Raw genomic sequence first — 23014 nt, forward strand, 5'->3', positions numbered from 1 at the left:
TCTTCTTTAGGTAGGCCTGTATTGCTACAAACTTCCCTCTCAGGACTGTTTTCACTGTGTCCCATAGGTTTTGAGTTGTTGTGTGTTCATTTTCATTTGTTTCAAGGTACTTTTTGATTTGTTACTTGATCTCAGTGTTGACCCATTCATTACTTAGCAACATATTATTCAGTCTCCATGTATTTGAATGTTTTTGAGTTTTTTCCTTGATGTTGGTTTCTAGTTTCAAGCCATTGTGATCCAAGAAGATGCTTAATATAATTTCAATATCCTTTAATTTGTTGAGGCTTGTTCTGAGTCCTACCATGTGATCTATCTTTGAAAATGATCCATGTGCATTTGAAAAGAATGTATATTTCACTTCTTTGATGTGAATTGTTCTGTAAATATCAGTTAAGTACATTTGATCTAGGGTGTCTTTTAATGCTACAATATCCTTGTTGATTTTTTTGCTTGGATTATCTACCCATTGTTGACAGTGAGGTGTTAAAATTCCCTATAATGACTGCATTGCTGTCAATTTCCTCCTTAAAGTTCTCCAAGATATTCCTTATATATTTAGATGCTCTTATGTTGGGTGCATATATGTTTAGAAGGGTTGTATCCTCTTGTTGAGCAACTCCCTTAAGTATTATGTGGTGACCTTGGTCTCTTGTTATGGGCTTTGTTTTTAAATCTACTTTGTCTGGTATAAGTATTTCTACCCCAGCTTTTTATGTCATGCCCATTTGACTGGAATATTTTTCTCCATCACTTCATTTTCAGCCTGTGCAGATCTTTTGTTCTGAGGTAAGTCTCTTGTAGACAGCATATGCGTGGGTTGTGTTTTCTTATCCATTCAGCTACCTTATGTCTTTTGATTAGAGCATTTAATGCATTATATATTTAAGGTTATTATTGGTAGCTATTTATTCATTGCCATTTTTTCCTTTGTGCCTATGTTCCTCTCTCTCCTTTTTTCAAGTTTTACCTTAATATTTATATGAGGTCAAAATCATAGCTGGAAGTCATCATTACAGAATAAAATTCTTGAGACAAGAATAAACCTGAAAACTTTTCCCAGAAAATAAATTGAATCATTGCTTCAATCTATTTACTTAAAATATTATTTCTCAAATGTTTAAACATGATATTATTATACAGAAATGGCTGTTTCTCGCTCTGTTGACTACCGGATTACTCCTATGTGTAGTCAATGTACCATGCATTTACAATATCAAATACATTAGCATAAGAGGGAGATATTTTTTACCAACTATAGTCAGAATAGACTATTTCTGATAGTAATGTTGCCCTTCCATTCTAGTACCAACTGGATTAAAGTCTTGCATCTTCTAGACTTAAAGCCTAGGTCAATAGTGATTATGTAATTTCATTGAAGCAACCTCACACACAGAATCTCTGTGCACTGCTTGAAGAAAATACCATCTGAACACTTTCAGAAGCAAAAATCGCCTTTTTTGCTCTCACTTAATTTTTTTATTTTTAATATTATGCTTGAACTTAATAATTTAATTTACCCTTAAACTTCAGATTTTGAAATATGGCCATGTGGCACCATGAATTGACTTTTAAAATAACAAAAATAGTCTCTGAATTTCTACCTGCACTTTAGCTTTCATTGGAAGCAGAGGTTTCAGCATCTTCCCTGAAGTAGCAAAAGAAATTAATGTTTATAGTAGATATCACATAAAAAAAAACTTAACACTCTCAAGCTCATCAGTTCCTCTTTAGCAGATTGCAACAATGAACTATTTTATCTTCAAGAAATCCATTAACTCAAAGTCCCACTTGTTGGTATTGTTATGTGTTTAGGTAGACTTTTAAACATATAGTAGCTAATCCTCCATTATTTTTTTTTGAGATTTTTGTATATGAATTTGAGAAGGCAGTTCCAAAACCTTTTGGATGTCTTGGTGTTTGTCTTTGACTGAGAAAGAATAGTAAGTGTCCCACTACCTTAGTCAGTAGTCTTACGATGATACCCTGTGCTGTAATTCCTTTCTGAACATACTAGTGAAGGATGTAAACATAACATAGCTTCTAAGTCTCAAATCATCCATACTCTTCATGATGTCTTTTGCAATTTCAAGGGCAATACTTGATGTCGTATTGATTTTCCTTTTTAAGAATACTTTTTCAATCAAATTTGATAGTTGTTGGCTATTTAAGATCTAGACATTTCTCAACAAACTGGTAATCTAGAATAAGTCAGTTCAGAAATTCCAGAAATAACACTGAAATAGGCATTTGGTAGTTTGGTCTCCTAAAACTAGAGACCAAACCAACAGCTTGAATGGATTTATTTTTAGCTGCATAGTGAAGCCACAATAAACTTTGGTGTATTATAATTTCTAAGAAAATAACTACATACTTCCGGCCAAGATAGAGGCATAGGTAGATATACCTTGCCTCTCCACACAACAAATTTAAAAACAAACAATAACCAGAACTGCCAGAAAATAAAAATGTTTGGACCTCTGACAAATAAGGAGTAAAAGAAGAAACATTCATCCAAACCAGTAAAACAAGCAGAGACAGGCAACTGAAGTGGAGAGGACTCCTGGCAAGGTGGCAGCTGGAGGACCAGGGCAGGTGAGGTGGTGGTTTGCAGACCAGGTAGTCCCACATTTGTGTGTAGATAAACCGGACAACTCAAGAGCCAGACAGACGCACAACCCAGGGTTCCAGCACAGAAAAATAAAACCTCAAGACCTCTGACTGAAAAAAACCTATAGGGGTTGAGGCTATACGAGAAACTCCTAGACTCAGAGGAGAGCTCATTGAAGAGACCCACAGGGTCCTAGAATATACACAAAACCACCCACCTTAAAATCAGCACCAGAAGGGCTCAATGTGCTTGTGGGTAGCAGGGGAAGTGACTGAAAGGCAGTGGAGAGCCGAGCAAGCAGCACTGTTTCCTTTCCCCTCCCCCACATAAAGCACAACAATGCACAGAAGTGGGTTGCTCCACTCTTGTGAAAACCTAAGGCTCTGCCACTTACTACCTAACAGGTGTGCCAAGACAAAAAAAAATATGGCCCAAATGAAAGAACAGATCAAAGCTCCAGAAAAAATACAGTTAAGTGATGAAGAGATAGCCAACCTATCAGATGCAGAGTTCAAAATACTGCTAATCAGGATGCTCACAGAAATGGCTGAGTATTGTCACAAAATATAGGAAGAAGTAAAGGTTATGCAAAGTGAAATAAAGGAAAATGTACAGAGAACCGACAGTGAAAGGAAGGAAACTGGGACTCAAATCAACAATTTGGAGCACAAGAAAGAAATTAACATTCAACCAGAACAGAACGAAGAAACAAGAATTCAAAAAAAATAAGGAGAGGTTTAGGAAACTCCAGGACAACTTTAAATGTTCCAACATCCAACTCATAGGAGTGACAGAAGGAGGAGAACAACAGCAAGTAATTAAAAACTTATTTGAACAAGTAATGAAGCAAAATTTCCCTAATTTTGCAAGGGAAATAGACTTCCAGGAAGCTCAGAGAGTCCCAAACAAGTTGGACCCAAGGAAAGAAGCACTCAGCAAAGCACATCGTAATTACATTACCCAAGATTAAAGATAAGGAGAGAATCTTAAAAGCAGCAAAAGAAAAGGAGATAGTTACCTACAAAGGAGTTCCCATAAGACTATAAACTGATTTTTCAAAAGAAACTTTACAGGCAAGAAGGGGCTAGAAACAAATATTCAAAGTCTTAAAAGGCAAGGACCAAGATTACTCTATCCAGCAAAACTATTATTTAAAATGGAAGGGCAGATAAAGTGCTTCTCAGACAAGGTCAAGTTAAAGGAGTTCATCATCACCAAGCCCTTATTATATAAAATGTTAAAGGGACTTATCTAAGAAAAAGAAGAAGATAAAAAATGTGAACAGTAAAATGACAACAAACTCACAACTATCAACAACCAAACCTAAAAAACAAAAACAAAAACAAAAAATGAACTAAGCAAACAACTAGAACAGGAACAGATTCACAGAAATAAAGATCATATGGAGGGTTATCAGCAGGGTGGAAGAGGGGGAATAATGGGGGGTGGAAGTAAGGAGAATAAGGAGCATAAATTGTAGGACAAAATAGACAGGGGGAGGTTAAGAATAGTTTGGGAAATGGAGAAGCCAAAGAACTTACATGTGTGACCCAGGGACATGAACTAAGGTGAGAGAATGATGGTGGGAGGGAGGTACAGGGCAGAGGGGAAAAATGGGACAAATGTAATAGCATAATCAATAAAATATATTAAAATTTTCAAAAATAACTACAATAAATAGAGAGACAAAGATTAGAACTGAAGAAATAATGTATTCATTCAACAATGTTTTATAGAGTAGTCGCTTTATGCCAGACACTATATCAGGCACCGGCAATGAATAATGAACCCAAAAGACACAAGTCCCTGCCTTCAGTGAAGTTTACATTTTAGTTTACAGGGGCAGGGAGGAGTAAAGAATAAAATAAATGTACAAACTAGTGTCGGGTGGTGATAAATGCCAAGTGGAAACAAACCATCTGAAAAAGAAATAAAGAAAATCATCCCACAAGCAATAGCACCAAAAAGAATGAAACACTTGGAATAAATGTAACCAAGGAGATGATATGTATGTTGAAAATTATTTTGGTGAAAGAAATCTAGGAAGACACAAACAAATGGAAAGACATCCTAAACTCATGGTTTAGAAGAATTAATATTGTTAAAATGTTTATACTAAAGCCATCTATGGATTCAATGTAACCACTATCAAAATTCCAACAGCATTCTTCAAAGAAGTAGAAAAAACAATGATAAAATTTGTATGGAACCACAAAGGCCCTAAATAACCAAAGTAGTACTGAGAAAAGAAGAGCAGAGCTGGAGACATAACACTTCCTGATTTCAAACTATACTGCAAAGCTATAGCAGTCAAAATAGTATGATATTGCCATAAAAACAGACACATACACCAATGGAACAGAATTGAGAGACCAGAAATTAATACTCATATATATGGTAAACTAATATCTGACAAGGGAGCCAAGAATACTCAGTGGGGAAAGGATAGCGTCTTCAATAAATGGCGCTGGAAAAACTTGATATACATGCAGAAGAATAAAATTGGACCATTATTTTACAGTACTCACAAAATTTAACTTAAATGGATTGAAAACTGAAACATAAGAACTAAAACTATTAAACTCCTAGAAGAAAACATAAGGTCTTGACATTGGTCTTGGCATCAGTTTTCTAGCTATGACACAAAAATCACAAGCAATGAAAGCAAAAATTAATAGTGGAGTACTTCAAACCATACAGTTTCTGCATAGCAAAAAAAAACCAGCAACAAAAGGCAATCTACAGAACAGGGAAAAAGATTTGCAAATCATATATCTAATAAAGGGTTACTATCCAAAATATATAAATAACTCATATAGCTCAATCTAAATTTAAAAAATGAGCAAGGAATTGAATAAAATTTTTCCAAATAAGGCATGCAAATGGCCAACAGGTATATGAAAAAGTCCTCAACATCATCAATTATCAGGGAAATTCAAATCAAAACCACAGTGAGATACCCCCTCATACTTGTTAGAATGGCTACCATTGGAAAGTCAAGAGGTATCAGTAAGTGTTGGCAAAAATGTGGAGAAAAGGTAACACTTATGTACTATTGACCAGAATGTAAATTTGTATGACCACAATGAAAAACAGTATGGAGGTTCCTCAAAAAATTGAAACTAGAACTACCACATGGTCCATAATCCCACTTGTGGCTATATATTCAATGAAAAATAAGGTATTGAAGAGATACCTACTCTCCAATGTTCATTGCAGCATTATTCATTCACAGAAGCCAACATATTGAAAACAACCCAAGTGGCCATGAACATATTAGATGATGGATAAAGAGGACCTCAGTTAGATCCTGCTCTGCTACTTACTGTGTGATCTTGAGCAATTTGCTAAACCTCTCTGGGCTTCAGTTCTTCATCTGAATCAACAAAGTATCAGTACATGGGCTCTAAGGGATGACTGCTTAGGGCACCTGCAAAACTTCAGGCAATTCACATAACGTCTCTAAGCCTCCATTTTCTCATATGTAAAATAAAGGTAGTAATGCTACCTGCCTCATAGGTGTATCTGATGATTAAATAAGCTTATCATTCATGCAAAGCACTTGTAAAATCTCTTATCTATTATTATTATCTCTGTAAAGGGGTAAAAACTCACCAGCTGAAATGCTTGTTATGAAGATTAGCTACCTTCTCCTGACAGCTATTGGAGCTGACTGGATTAGGTCTGGGCACCTGAGATGTGGTAACATATGGCATAACTGTAAAATGATTTCTTTTTCTGGGGGGAGAAGAACAGTATTGTATTCTAATTTGTGTCTAGTCATTCTTCCCTTCTCCACCGACAGAAGCCTGGAACCATTTACACTGTCTCTCAACCCCCTGAGTTGACTCCGTGTCAACACAGACTTCAGCCTGTACCTTTCAGCCCTGATCCCAGCCAAACTAATCATTTCCTGCTTCTTCAATCTCCACCCCTGAATTTCACCAGCCCTGGTTACCCCCACGGAAGGTAGACATAGCAAGTAACAAGTCAATATTGATAATGTTTCACATTGTTTATGCAAGTCTTAATTTGAAATAAACACCCCAAAGGCTCAAACCCAAGGAGGATGGGTTCTTTCCTAAGACTTAGGACAGATTCATAACAAATGATCATGTTTGCTTGACCTGTAATGTAAGTAGCTCCTTGTGCAGAATAATTTAGAATATAAAGAAAATGAGCTTAGCAAAAATGCCATGTCAGAAGACATAATATAATACTTCGTAGATTTGTATTAAAAATCTGCTTCTATTAGGCTGGCCAAGGATTCTTTTACCCTAGTAATCTGAGAAGCAAGCATTCATCCATCACTACAACAAATAATGTGAGATGGAAACAGACGAGCTTCAGACCTTGCAACAGATCCAGGTTTATCAGCAACACGATTAGAGCAACTACTGTTCCTTTGCCCCTGACTCACAGTCCTATTACCAATTACCCATGGCCTCCGAGAGCTAACAATGATAACAACAAAAAAAGAAAAAAGCCATGGGACCACTGGGATCCTATGCAATCAGGATTCAGCAAAGATACATCTTTAATGGCTACTGAATCAAACACTGGAATCCATACTGCCCCTGTCCAGTTCTCGTTACCATAGTAACCTCGCCTTGAAATTTTCCAAAGATATTTATCTCCCAAGATGTTGCTCTTCAGAGATCTGTAATTACTATGAAACTCTGTAATTCATATATTAAATGGTTTATTCCAGACATCCAGCTAATACTGATTTCCAGTCTTTGCCTGACTGGAGGCTGCCTGTTACTAAAAGACTGCATTAATCTCTTCAGTTAATTAACGTTTTCAGGTGCTTGTCTGGAAGACAACAACAATAAAAGCTGTTATGTAATTTCCATTGTGTACCACAAATTGAAAGATGCCATGGTTACTTTGTTCTTGTCACTGTGATCACTATCATCATCACCATCACCATCTTCATCAATATTTATTGAACCCAGTGAAAGACGCTCAACTCCACTGAAACTCTTCTCTGCCCTACAGCACAGCTCGTCAAAGAGACAGCACACCAGAGATTCACTATTCCAGTACACACAAAAGAGTTATTTTTACTCACGAACCTAAAAGTTAGAAGCATAAACATTATCAAAGTATCCCTTTGCTGGTTAATCTATACATATAGCCTCTCTCAATATTTGTTAATAAATGAAGGTATGAATGAATTTAACAAACAAGTCTGCAAAGCTTGTAGCAAAAATACTCATTGAGATCTGAGACTCCAGATAAAAAAGGAAGATTAAAAAGTAGCTGATGCCTCTTGAGTCAGGGGTGTGTTCAGGAGCATACTGTTCCCCTTCATCCAACACTGTGTCCAGAGAAAATCATGTCACTTTTTTTTTTTACCTCTAAAGGGAAAGCAAATTACAGAAGGCAGATGCTCAGAGGTTCTCTTGAGCATCATATGATCTGACATTGTGGTGTTTAGACTTTGTTAGGGCACAGTTGCTGTTCACCTATGCAAAGCACTCTCATGGGTGTATCCAAGGTTGAATGTAATCCCCACTGCTTTCTCTCCTCTTCAAAACATAAATATAAGGGATATAAGCATTAGTGTAGGGATAATCTTGAATTTGCTTTCATTTCTTTAAAACAAAAAAGTAAATCTTTCAAATATCTAGAGTGCCTGAACTCTTATTGGTAATGAATTGCTTGGAAATATTCTTTTGCAACTGATTGTAACATGTCTGGATCTCTCAGCTCAGCAGCCAAGAGACCTAGGTCCCAGGTACTGATTATACAATAATTGACCCTATGAACTAAAGCAAGTGATTTTACCCTCATTTTTCCTCATTGTAACTTAAGGTTGAACAATGGTCCCACTTCAGTTCTGATTGCTCCACCTGAGGGCTGCTTTGGAGCTGTCCTTGGATTCAGAGGTTAGGAGTTAAGTGTGACCGGCTGGGAAAAGCTAAACAGGACTTCAAGCTTTATCAAGAGTTTTTATTCATCAAAGCTGTTAATCCTCCTAACTCTTCTAGTAACTTCTAAATCACATAGAAAAGAATAAATGGGAAACTTCCCTTAAGCATGAAAGGTCTCATAGTGTGGCTGGATTCTATAAGCTAGGTTTTTGGACATTTATTTATTGTTTGCCCAACCTTCGTCCCATTGAGTACCTGCCTTTTCCCCTTCTATAATAATCTTACCCACTCTATTTTGTTCAAATTCAAGTCACTGCACCTTAGAACAGACACGTGCACTTGCAGACTGATTCTCACAACAGTTTTGTGAGGGAGACAAGATAAGTATAACTCTGCTTCCCATTGTAACTGTAAGAAAACAATTAATTGGATTTCATGACTTTATTAAAATCATACATCCAGGAGCTGCTGCTACACAAATCCCAGGGTTTATCCCCATCTCAAATCTGGTGTCATCCCCATTTCCCTACAAGACTGTGAACCCCTTCACTTGTCATCATATCCTCACCCTGTATGTAGAAAGACAGAAAACCTACCCAAGATTCTGAGAGTAGGGTTAATCTAATCAACTGATGCAAAAGAAGAGAGCAGATATAAGCAGAAGCCGTTATAAAGATGTGAAATGCCTGCAAGACTAAAGGTAGAAAGAGCAACGCTGACTGTAGCCTAATCAATAGTATTGACTTAAAAGGCAGAAATGTCACAAAAGAGGAGTTTCAATGAGGAAAAATTATAAACAAGTGTCCAAGAAGAAAAATAAGACAATGCTCATCCCACAATGTCTATGTGAAAGAAACATATAATCAGGGTGACGAAAGAATTTAAGTCAGTAGAGAGAGTCTCTGATGAAGGGTAAGGCTGGTTTATCACATTCACCACAGCCTAAATAAAATAGTTCCCAAGATGATCCTTTTTACTTTACTTGGTATATATGTACTAATCCAAGACAAATAATCTGGTCACTCTAATTTAATTTAGTGGAACAAACATGTTTTAAGTGTCTTCTGTGTACCAGGCACTGGCCTGGGAATTAAAGATTAAAGAATGAGCAAGGGACAGTCCTTATATTCAAGGAGAAGAGTGAACAAGATAAGGGGTCCCCGAGGTTCTGACTTGGGCAACTGTGTGGGTGCCATTACCTGATGAATATAAGAAGAAGAATAACAAGAGGGAAGATAAGAAAGAAGGAGTTTGGTTTGAGACATCATGTCAGCTAGGAATGACTTTGGCTGCAAGAAGCACCTCAACCAGTAGAGTTTAAGCAATAGATATTTAATTACGATGTACAAAATCACAATAGGAAAACTGCAGTGCAGGCCAGGGCAGTGGTACAATATCATCAAGAACGCAGGTTCAGTCCATTCTTTACTTCACCATCCTTGGCATGTTAGCATTTTGTCATTGTACTTGTTACTTCATATTGCAAATTCCAGGGTGTATGTCAGCAATGTGACTTAAATGTCACTTGTCATCCTTCTTTAATCACTATAATGAGTCTTCTAAATTCAAATATATCAAAAAATGAACAATTATATGAAATGCAATAATCCAGCATGGAAGATTAAAGCCAAAATTATATAAGCTAGTTTATTCTTTACTCTCCAACCAGCTAGCTATTACAAATTTGGTAAGAAAAATTAAAATACAGTCATGATTGCTAGCTGTACGTAAATCATTTCCTAGCCCCATAAAAATCAAGCAAACAGCCATTTAACATGTAAAAACCTAAAAACTGATTTGTAAATGACATTTTCTCTACAAAGCTTGGGTGGTCCAGGAGGCAGTACTGTAATAGCCTTCTACAGATTATCTCCACTGCCCAGTTTGCATCTATTAGAGCCATAGTGTACCTGTTGCATGTAAGTTGCTTTAGGAACAGTTCCTTCCCCAAAGTAAGCAGGCTGGGTATTGAAATAGCCATCCACTCTGGGGCTTGCTAATATCATAGCATCTTGATTTTCCCAGGTGGAAAACAGTGCATATAATTTTATTTATGTATATTAAATACAAGGGAACAGGGTTTTTTTTTAACCTAGACAAGTAGGGTATCTCTCAACTATTTCCCACCAGCACCTATAAACTCAGGAATGAGATTAAATAATTATTAATGACTCATGAACACAACCACCTGAGTAATTACTGTATTAATGTACATAGGTTCATTGGAGTGTGTAAACAAGGTGAGAAATCTAATTACATTTATTCCACTAGTTGCTCTTTTTTTTTTTTTTATCAAAGTAAAGGATTTCCAAAGGAACATTTTTGTTTAGAGTAACAAAACAAGATGCAATAAAACAAAGCATTCTCCATGAACTGGAATATTTATTCCTTCAGAGAAGACACCATTCTGTAGAAACGGACCAGGCAAAATGGTTTAAAAATACATAAAAGTCCTGATTTCTTCCCAGCACACTTTTGGCACCTGCTCACTCAAAGAGCACATGTGTGTGCGGGCACACACACCCAATGTGCCCTGGGTACGCCTCTTTTCCTGAAAATTCAACACTACTTTCATTTACCACTGCCTATAAACTTAGTGTCCTCAGAATCTGATCTATCCAGAAGCTAAAGAGGAAGTCAGTTGAATTATTTACACCAGCAAGAGAAGGACTGATGGGTCTCCTCCAAAGACAGTTGCAGTCCAGACATAGAAATCTAATAGTAGACCCTCAGGCAAAATAGGCTCTGTTAGAAGGGCCTTTCTGGCCTCCTCTAATCACATTCTCTACTTTTTTTTTTTAAATAAAAAACATTTATCAAACTTTTTTTACTGTTCTCAAACTAAGGCATTTTACCAAAACATTCCACAATATATCTAGCCAAAACATTCCACGTGTAATTCCACAACATTACAAGCCAAAAACTTTCCTTAACTGTTAAACAGTGTCAGTTAATGCTGCATGAAATATGACAGTTCTCCTGGTGTGTAAATGTCAAAGGCCTGAGCTATAAAGGGTCATAAAATTAAACTGAACTCTCAAATGTCCCTCATAAAGTCACAAAAACAAAGTGCTCGTACATTTGCTTTTTGGAAACAAGCTGTGCAAAGGAGCCAATTCGGGGAAATCCTGATCATCCCATCCAACGGAGAAGAGCACCAGAGTAGCTGCGCTGGAACGGTGAAGCCAGACATCCAGTTGATTTGGGAATGAGGCCTTTTGTGTAGACCTGGGCAAAGCTTTCTAGGCAGAGAAGACAACAATACAAATGCCCTGAACCAGTATTGAGTTTGATTTCTCACAAAACAAAAAAGGAAATTAATGTGCAGACAAGGAGAGAGCGAGGGAAACTTATGGGAGAGGAAACCGGAGGGCTGGAGAAAGATCCGGAAAAGTACAGGACTTTCTAAGCTGATCACTTAACACCTTGGTTCTCAGGATCATTCAGACAAAATGCATGCCATATAAGTCGGGATCCTCTTTAGATACATACCAGAAACCATGCTGAATCTTAAAAACAGAGAAAACTGTTTGGGGGGCATTGATTAAACAGGTAATCAAAAAGCCCAGAAAGCAAAGAATGAATGGCAAGGCCACAGCAGGAACCTACTTCCACCTGGGCCAGGAGGACTAATGCAAGGAAGTGGCATTAGCAGAGCCCAGAAGCATAGGGCATGTGACTAGTTGGGCCCAGCGGTTGGGCCTCCATACAGTAGCTGGGCATCATGAAGGAAGCTGTCTCATGGGAGAGGAGCCTTGCCCAGCACAGAGCAAGAGAAGAAGAAATACCTGACTACTTCTCTCTGGCTCTGTAATTTTCTACCAGTTCCTCCCACTGGCCCAACCTATCTGGAAATATCATTAATTCCCTGAGCAGAGCAGAGCAAGGGAAGGATAGGAATTGAATCTGAGAGCAAACAGGCAAATGGCAAGCACATGGGTTGACTCTAAGAAGAAAGGTAAATTCCTCCTGCCCCAGCCTGGTCTAACCATGCAACTCCCAGCAACTCTTGTCTGTCTGATTCCATCTGTCTGGCTACACAGCTTGAAGATGGAACCAGAGGGACCAGTTCCTATCTATCATCAGTGTGATGGATTTTGTGTGGTGGAAGGTTTTGTTCTCTCCTACAACCAGACAGCTGCCATTCCTTATTAATGGAGGTGATGGTATCTGTAGTCGTGGAAGGAGAGCAAAGTTAGAAACAAGTTTACCCGGCACACCTAAGTAAGTGTTGGAAATCTTCTAAAATCATCTGAATGTACCAATTAGTTCTTTTATTCCCATAAAAACCAAACTCATGTAATTGCTCCTCCCTCAATGACAGCATCATCATCTATCAGTTCTGTTAGCTCGAAACTTGAAGGCCACACTTGTCTCTTCTTTTTCTCCCAATCAACTCACTCGGTAGTTTAGCCTTTAAAATATATTCCAGATCCACTCATTCCTAATTCAAATTCCTCTCCATCACCACTCCTAGTCCTACTCACCTTCACTCTTCCCCAGACCACGGCAAACGGCCTCTCAACCTCTGACCTGCTTCCTTTCTCGGGCGCTTACAGCCTCCCCTACCCCGAGTCCTCACACAGTGGCTCTTTCATTATTCACATCTTAGTTCTAATGGCATCTCCTCAGAAAAGCCTTCCCTGACTACATATTGAAAACCATCCTCTATATCTATCATGTCACCCTTTTTTGGTTTTGCCTTAGAATTTTTAATGTCTGAAATATCTTGCTCTTATATTTGTTTCTTCTTAACTACTCCATTAGGAAGTAAATAAGCCGCTGAGGGCAGTGGCTGGTCTGTCTTAGTCACTGTGGTAACTTCAACACCATCAAAAGCCCTTAGCACAAAACCAGCACTCGGTAAATATTTATCAAATAAATAAAAGAACGGATCCTGCTACTGCACCTACTAGATTTCACACCTTGATCCACAATTTAGACAACAGGAACCCACAGTCTAGGAGACATTTATACGTTAGAGTTCCACACATGTTTTGAAGAGCTTATAAAAGGTAAAAATTACTCCCCCTAAAAATGTTTTAAGCCACTTGATCGATCTTAGTCAACCTGGGACACCATGATGAAATACCAGTCTGGGTGGCTTAAACAAGAGAAATTTGTATTCTTGCAGCTCTGGCGCCTGGAAGTCTGAAATCAGAGTTGGGTTCTGGCAGGAGCTCTCTTCCTGGCTTGCAGAGGACCACTCTGTCACTTGATCCACATGGCAAAAATAGGTATCTCTCTCTCCCTTCCTCTTATTATAATGGCACTAATCCCATTATGAGGGCTCCACCCTCACGACCTCATCCAATCCTAATTACTTCCCAAAGGCCCTTTCCTAATACCATTACATTAGGGGTTATGGTTTCAACTTAGGAATTGTGGGGTGCAGGGGAGACAACTCAGTCCGTAGCATGACCATTAGGAGGAAATTCAAGTGTTATCAGTACGGAATTTAAGAACCTTAGTGAGTTGCCCCAGCTTTTCATTCCAGCCACATTTCCTGCCATCTGTTTTACCTCCACAGTTTCCCTGGATTCTAGTCATTCAAAACTCTGAAAATGACACACTTTTCCATATCGCTCCCTTTGCAAATTCCCTTCCTTCTGCCTAGAATACTGTTCCCTTTTTGTCTGTCTGAGACCCTTCAAATTCAGTGCAACAGTCACCTTCTCCTAGAAGCCTTCCCACTCCATCCTGGATGGAGGTAGGCATTTCTCCTTTAATGTGCTTAGGGAATCTAGCCCAGAGCTTTACTCTAGGCTTACCTAGATTTGCATAATGCATCCTTATTATAAATGCACATATCTGTGTCTTCTACTGGATCATATGCTCTTTAAGGGCAGATGTCATAATATATTCACCTCTGTATTCCTGGCACCCAGTTTTAGATGCTTAACCAGTGTTCAGTGAACAGACAAATAACTCATCCCCACACTGGGGTCTCTGAATGTCGGGGTTCTAACCTCCAGAGAGTGGGTTATATACGGAATATTGTGTTTAAAAGACTTTGAATCATAGAAAACTACCACCATACCTCTCAACACTGACTACAGGTTACAAAACTAAGAAAATGCTTTTTCTAAGAAAACCTTTTTCTTCAGCCCTCTTCTCTGATGAGCTTTTTATCATCACCACATCCACCTGTGCACATGTTGTTTATAACATGAGGAGGACACTGTGGAATCTCTTTTATTAATAAAGCTCTCAAATTGCAGGCATGTTACCACGCTATGCATTTGCTCTTCTGTCACCTTGTGTAAGTGGGTTAAAATTACTTCTCTGATGAAATGCCCATGAAGAGTTTCCTCTCTGCCTTGTGCAGTCAGAGGGGAAGAAGGCAAAAGCAACTCCTCTCGGAAGACTGATGTCCTTCCTGAGATCCCCATCTACTTCTGTTTCTTAGTAAGTCAGTAGCCATGGCAACATCCAGGGAGCCCCAGAAAGCTGGGAGGCTGCCTACATGAGCCATCTGTTTTACTCCATGGGCCTCCTCCGAGGGGATTCGGTCCTTGCATCTGGCTGAGCCACAGGCGAGAATACAAACCCCTGAGGCCAGTCTTTCCTCAGCATGGCCACTCTGGCTTAGGAACTATTGTGGTTGCTTCAGACTTGTCTTTGACCATCAGCTTCTTTTTTCACATTGACTTCTGACTATGGCTCCCACTTGCTCTTTATTGTTTTCTGAATTTGCACTAAGCACTTACCCAAAATGCTCTGCCCTGGGTTTCCAGTGTCTGGTATGATACTCCCGATCCTGGTTCCAGCCTTTTCTCCCCTGAGCTACAGCTGCCCAGGCCTTCGCCCATATCCCTTTAACCCTCACCTCCCTCCAATCATCATCCTTCCCGTGTCTACCAGTTACCTACCTGTGCTGGGACTGCTACACGTAGGTGAGGGAGAATTTCACACTACTCCATGAATGAAACAAATGTTCCTGTTTAGACATTTCCATCAGCCAGATTATACCTGACAAACTGTATCAAGAGCACCATCGCATATCCAAATATATATGTGCTTGATTCTAGACCTGATTCTAGACTCCTGGATATGACCCTTCATAAATGATCATGGAATGTATAACTAAAAAGACCTTTGACCTCATAGGTCCTCAGGTAAAGATTTCTCCACTGTATCAGTGGACAATTACTCAAAGCTTAAGATTTTTCATGGAAATTTTTCTTAAGATTTTATTTACTTATTTTTAGAGAGGAGAAAATAAGGAGAGAGGGAAAGAAACATCAAGGTGTGGTTGCCTCTCCTGTGACCCCTATGGGGACCCAGCCCACGACTCAGGCATGTGCCCTGGCAGGGAATCGAACTGGCAACCCTTTGGTTTTCAGGCCAGCATTCAATCCTCTGAGCCACACTAGCCAGGGCTCAAAGCTTAAAATGTTAATTTAAGATAGCAAAACTTGGTATTACTCATTTTTATGTTTCAAAAAAATGGCATAGTTCCAGCTACAGGGTGAGTACCAAATATTTGCCAGTGGATGGAAGAAAGGAAGGTCAGGAAGGGATATTTGGGGAACATAATAGAGTTGGGTGGAGGTACAGGTAACACTGTAGAGATGAAAAATTACTAAACTGGGAGTCAGTCAGGAGCCAAGAGCTCTAAACCTGACTCCACCACAAACTTGCCATAGAACTTGAGACATTCTGTCTGGTCTCATTATAGTCTCTATATAGCCTCTAGGTCTGAGAAATGGCATACAGATTTCATCAGGGCCACTGGACCTTTCTGTCTTTTCTAAGTTTCCTGGAGCTTAACCGATTTTAGACCATGTTTGGTTCTCTCTGGACACATCAGTCAATCAACTTCAGAGAGTCCCTGAGATTTGGAACTCTATCCAAGCTTTCTTACAGCACCTGCCTCTCAGAAATATGACCCCACCTTGTTAAAGGCCAGCCAAACCTAGTCAGTTCCATGTTCAAGGAATCTAGCTCTGCCCTCCTCTATCAACCTAAAGGGTTCTCAGAAAGGGCCCCCAGAAGCCTCAAACAGCTACTACAGATGGCCCTTAAATGAAAAACAGAAAATACCAGTCTCTGGGCTTTTAGTCCCCATTTTCTAAACTGCCTACAGAGCTATAATTTCCCTTTGAATTTAAAATTCTATTTTCTGTTTTCTAGTCTTACGTTAAAATGACTTATATGCTTTTAGGACAGCTTTACATAAGCTACAGGAAGAAGGATAAAGCACTCACCAAGAGAAGCTTGAGCTTATCACAGTGTCCTGAGGTTGTTTGTCAGAGATTAATGCTCTTATCTACCTTAGAGCCTCTCATGTTGGGCCTCAGTGGAGAATCTTGTTTTTAATAGGCATTTTAGGAAGGAAACCATTCATAAACCCTAAGTACAAAGAAAACAAGGATTCTTGGGCTTTTGTTCCTTCCATCTTCAACCGGTTTTCCTCTCTCTGGCTGTCCTAGGTGATGACCCCCACCCCCAAGCACACAACAGGGAGGGCAGTGCCAACTTTTATATTTTGTAGCATGTGCCACCCTTACAGCCTTGGGAGCAGTCCTTGGGTGTGCATGACTTTAGGCTGTAAGATGAGTGGTTGTTTCACAGAGCCAGGACCACACCTGGCCCTCAGAAAAATATGAGAAAGAAAAGGCTGGCAAAAAATTAACATCCCAATGACACAGGCATATATGATATACAAAGGGACAGTGCAAATGCTTGTATATATACATTTTTTTAATTATATTAAATTTGGGGGAGGAAACTACTTTTTGAAGCTTTGTCAAAGGTAAGTTCTAAAGCTCATCTTTGGACAGAGCCCCATCCTCTGTCAATGAGGAAGAGAATGGAACAAATCCATGATATAGGCTGCTGGTCACAATGTGTTCAAGATTCTAGCAGTGACTGTAGGATCAGGAGTCTCAGCCCCACCACTTCCTTGCCAGAGCCCTCTCCAGACACTCTGGGGACCTTACAGCTCCTCCTCATCCACAGGCAATACCACAGGATCCCTTAAATACTTTTTCTTTGTACCCCAAAATCTAATTTCTGTTGCTACTCTCAGACCTTCTTACTCCAGTTGTATCTGACTTCAGATGCATACCCTTTGCTTCAGACTCTGTCTTCAACTCATTGCCATCCCCCTTTGGACTTTATTCTTTGGACAGTTCTTATGAATCTTGGACTATATTTACCCAGAATGTTGTCTCCACTCCCCTTTGCTCCACAGCTGTCACTGTGGATCAGTCCCACTATACATCCACATCCAGCTTTAGAATTGCAGACTGTGCCAGAACCACAGAATTTTCACAGTCTAGACTGAAAAGTTCACATTGACTATGCTCAAACACTAAATGGCCCATGTCACACTGATACAGAGAGATCTAATCAGATCATGGGGAGGAGAAGGGAAAGGCCATAGGAGGAGGTTGGCCAAGAAAATGGTAAACAGTATAGGATGGGATTGGCTGAGAAGCTGGATGCCTCCTGAGCACATGGAATTATAGGCCAGACGATTTAAACAGAAGGAGGGCAGACTCACTTCTTTCACTTCCTTAGGGATGCCTGGATGATCATTCTGTAGTCACTTGCATGCCCCAAAGGATGGTGTTTTAAATGGGTGAAGGAACTCCAGGGACAGCCCAGGACTGGTCTGGCCTGGCAGAGGGTGCCAGGGTTATTTTTCTTTGGGTGCTCTTAGAGGGGATGGGCTGAGTCAGAAGCCTGCCATTCTTCTTAAATTGCATAGCTTTTGCAGCATCTTATGTTGTTTTAGTTTGTAAACTAATCTTATAGAAATAAAGTAATTAAAAAACAGCAAGAGGAATGATAGGGGAACTCAAGAGTTAAATATTTTAGCCTTAGTTAATAGGCTTACATGAATAATGGGTGTGGAAAACTGTTACTCCCAAATTGTGTAGCTTTTAAATAAAGACTCCTTTCCTTTTCCACCAAACATCTGCATCCAGAATTTTGCTTAGAGGGTGGTAGCAGGCAGCAGAACCCCACTTGCTCTTTGGTAAGAACCCCTCAGGACCTAGAGGCCACTGACCAAATCTTATAGGCTTGGGATTCAAAGAAAATCTGCTTTTTGACACAGCATGTTCAAATTGGAATCCTCAGAACTCCACAGACCCCACAAAGATGCCTCAGTGGTTACTCTAGAGTCCAGGAAAGGTGACAAATAAAACGGGCCCTAGCCAGCCTGCCTTCACCCAGAGCAGCAACTCCTTGATCTATCTTGCATGTTCGCCATGCCTGTGTAATTTTATTTCAGGGAATGACTCCATTTTTGGATTCATTACTTAAAGATTACTACTTAAACTTCTTCATGTAAATAATTAAAACCAATTTGAATAATGACATTTTTCCTCACTTTTTTTTAACATGACAGTTGGTCTTTATTTTTTTCAATTGCTCAAAACTACTACTAAGTGGACTTGGACAGACTCTTCTATCCACCTCAAGTGCAAAACCAGTTGTTTGAAATCATTGCTCAGTGTAGGATCAGTCACCCTGTTTTTGCCTCATTATCACACACAAAAAAAAATTTCTCAGCAGAACTGATAGGGAAACTCAAGAGTTAAAAATTTTAGCTTTTGCTGTAGTTGATAGGCTTAATGATTAATGCGTGCCAAAAGCTGTTATTCCAGGAAATGGAATGCATGACCACATGACTCCAAGAGGTCCAACAAGCAATTCAATCTTTGTGCCCCAGGGATTCTGCAAGCCATGGAGATGGTGTTTGAGCCATTGTGTTCTAGGGAGAGAACATCTGTGATGCAAATAAAGAATTGTCGACCAACAGATAAAGAAGTGGCAGGAAAATCACAGCTGGGACTGAAACTCCTATCTAATTAACCTTTTTTCCAAACTCCTTACCTACCTTTTCTTATTATTATTAAAAAGTAGGCTTGAAATGAGATGTTAAGATGGTTTTTGAGGGTACACGACCCACTGTCTTGTCCGAATGCCAGCCATCTGAATTATGTGCCCATAAAGATTCTGTCTTTGTCCCTATTTATTGGTTTTGGTAGTGACAGGCAGCACTGATTTCTCTGGTTTCAGAATCTCTTTAGAGTGTTCATATTTATTACAACATAATTATAACCCACGAGAGAGAAAAACAAAATGTTAATGACTATTTTTCCTGAAAAACAGAAAGCCATTCAGTGTTTGTGAATAAAATGCTATGTAAATGATCTTAAAAAAAGATGTATTTAATTTGAAATTGACCTTTGTGGCAGCAGGTTTTCTCTCAGTTGGGAACAGTATGGGTAGATATCTACAGCTTCCAACAGCATTTCAATCTGTAAATCCCATGTGTGCTACCCCTGAGCTGCCGGTGTAATCCTCATAACAAGGTGCCACCTTGTTCTCCTTGCTAGTTAACACATTTCCACAGAAGTAAGAGAGAAATTAATGTTCTTTTTCCCCCCACCATGAACACAAAATAAACAGTTCTCTGAAGGAGACTCAGGAGGAAAGAACAAGCCCTGTCTTCCTAGAGTTGGCAGCTGGCAGGAAGGAAAAGAAATTCTTCAATCTTCCAGGCTGCCTTGCCAAAGTTCAGTATTTCCCAGGCCACAGACATTGTCAAAACCAGTGTGAGGTAAAGGATTTCAAGTCTACACTACTGCACATTGGTTCTCTTTCCTAAATTCAGGGTTCACAGCCCAGAGTTACTCACTAGCAAAACTTGATACTTCCTCACTATATACAAGTTCACAAAAACAAGTTCAAGGCAGTAGCAGTTCTGGCTTCATTCACTGCAGTCAGCTGAGAAGTCTCCTTCAGCCTGGAAGAAAGGCTTCCCTCCTCTCCTTTCAGTTTCCTAACTGATCTTCTCCTAGCTCTTTTCCAAATTCACCATAACTATGGACATCTGCTTCTTAGAGCCCACTTAGTGTACTGGACCCTTTTTAGTGCCCAGAGTTCCTTTTGATAAGAATGAAAGAAAATCTTCTCATTGTGGGCTACATTATCTCACTGTGAAGTACTTACTTTTATCGAGTTGTAGACTTCTTTTCTTTAGCATAGAAGATAATCCGGAATTTACTGCCTGAGACTTCCGCCAAGATGGAGGCATAGGTGGAAACACCTTATGTCCATGCACAACCAAATCTAAAAACAATAAAGTTTTAACAATAATAAACACAACCAACCACACACAAAAAAAATCGACAATACGGAGTCCAAAAATCAACGAAATGCTCAGCTAAACTGGTAAGAGGGGTGAAGCTGGCAGCGGAGCGGGTTGGTCAAAAAGATTTCCGACCAGGGTGGTGCGCAAGCAGCTGAAGGTGCAGATCCCAGGTGCGGGCTAGCTACGGGCAGACACAGGGAAGAGGCGTGGCTGGCTGTCTGTGGTTGGTCAATCATTTGCGTGCAGATAAACCAGTAAAGAGGCGAGCATTGAGACTGCTCGGTGCAGGGCGGCAGGCTCGCAAATTTCTGCTCAGATAAACAGGCCAGGGCAAGCGGTGGGACAGACTGGGCGAGCAGAGAGGACCACCATTGCTCCCTCTCTGACCCCACCCCCACATAAGCGTCACAAACCAGCGACCTGAGTGGCCCCGCCCTGGTAAACAACTAAGGCTCCACTCCTCATATTTAACGGGCACAAACAGACCAAAAATGGCTCAAGGACAACTCAGAGCCCCAGAGCCAATAAATCTAAGTGATGAAGAAATAGCCAAACTTTCAGATGCACAGTTCAAAACACTGGTGATCAGGATGCTCACAAAACTGGTTGATTTTAGTCACAAATTAGAGAAACATATGAAAGCTAAACTAATTGAAATGAAGGAAAATGCAGAGGAAACCAATAGTAATGGAAAGGAGACTGGGACTCAAATCAAGGGAGTGGACCAGAACGAAGGAAAAAATGACCAAACAGAAAAGAATGAAGAAACAAGAATTCAAAAAAATGAGGAGAGGCTTAGGAACCTCCAGGACATCTTTAAACGTTCCAAAATTCGAATTATAGGGGTACCAGAAGGGGAAGAACAGCCACCAGTGGAAAACTTACTTGAACAAATAATAAAAGAGAATTTCCCCGTTCAGGCAAAGGAAATAGACTTTCAGGAAATCCAGGAAGCTCAGAGAGTCCCAAAGAAGTTGGACTTAAGAAGGAACACACCAAGGCACATCATCATTACATTAGCCAAGATTAAAATGAAGGAGAGAATCCTAGAAGCAGCAAGAGATAAGGGGACAGTCACCTACAAAGGAGTTCCCATCAGACTGTCAGCTGATTTCTCAAAAGAGACCTTACAGGCAAGAAGGGGCTGGACAGAGGTATTCCAAGTCATGAAATCCAAAGACCTACATCCAAGATTGCTCTATCCAGCAAAGCTTTCATTTAGAATGGAAGGACAGATAAAGTGCTTCTCAGATAAGATCAAATTCAAGGAGTTCATCATCACCAAGCCCTTATTATATGAAATGTTAAAGGGACTTACCTAAGAAAAAAGATAAAAAAGATGAACAGTGAAAGGACAGCAAACTCACAGTTATCAACAACCACACCTAAAACAAAAGCAAACTAAGAGGACAGCTAGATCAGGAGTGAACCATAGAAATGAAGATCACATGGAGGATTAGCAACAGGGGAGTGGGAGAAGGAGAAGGGGGGAGAAGGTACAGAAAATAAGTAGCATAGATAGTAGATAGAAAATAGATAGGGGGGAGGGTAAGAATAGTAGGGGAAATACAGAATCTAAAGAACTTGAGACACGTGTTCATGAACTAAAGGGGGGGAATGGTGGGGGAGGGGTGTGCAGGGTGGAGGGGAATGGAGGGGGGGAATAGAACAAATGTAATGGCATAATCAATAAAAAAATGTTAAAAAAAAAAAAAGAAGATAATCCTAGTCCTTGTCTTCCTCCTTCTGGAATTCTTCAAGTGATGGTGTTACAATTGCACCTTATTTTCCAGCAACCATAATAAAAACCCTAATATTTTGTGTAGAAGTAATTTTTAATGGTCCCATGATCCTGGACCACAGGATTATGACTTTATCCTTTATATCTTCAAAGTATATTTCTCAGATCCCCAGGGTACTGCAGAGTGATTGGGCAGGGAATGAGAGTGTCTTCCTACCGAAGTAGCCCTACTTGTATCTATGTAGTCCACTAGTGTAGTAGATCTATACCCTTAACTATTGGAAAAGCAGCAAGATACAACCATTTCCAAATGCATTCACAAAGAACCCATATTTAGATAATCATATGTACACAAGGATAGAGATTGGAAAAAACAACTCTTTGTCATCCCCTGGGTCCTAAGTCCACCAGAGGTTTTTGTCAGGGGACCCAGCCCTTCTGTCCTCCTTCCTTCAGCTTCTTCTCCCCTCATCGTCCCCTCCATCTCTTCAACCCCTTCTCTTCCCCTGGAATTCTACCTCTTGTTCCCCTTGTCTCTAGCAAAAGGGAAGGGACTTGAGGAGGAGGCACTACTCATCCAATGCTTCTTTTGGTAGAGAAGATGAAGAGCAAAGAACTCTGCTTCTAAACTCAAAGTGAAAAGTCCACAAGATAAACTTTGTTCTGCT

Source organism: Artibeus jamaicensis, unplaced genomic scaffold, assembly GCF_021234435.1.
Source record: "Artibeus jamaicensis isolate MK-2021 breed Jamaican fruit bat unplaced genomic scaffold, CSHL_Jam_final scaffold_1031, whole genome shotgun sequence".
NCBI classification, from domain to species: domain Eukaryota; kingdom Metazoa; phylum Chordata; class Mammalia; order Chiroptera; family Phyllostomidae; genus Artibeus; species Artibeus jamaicensis.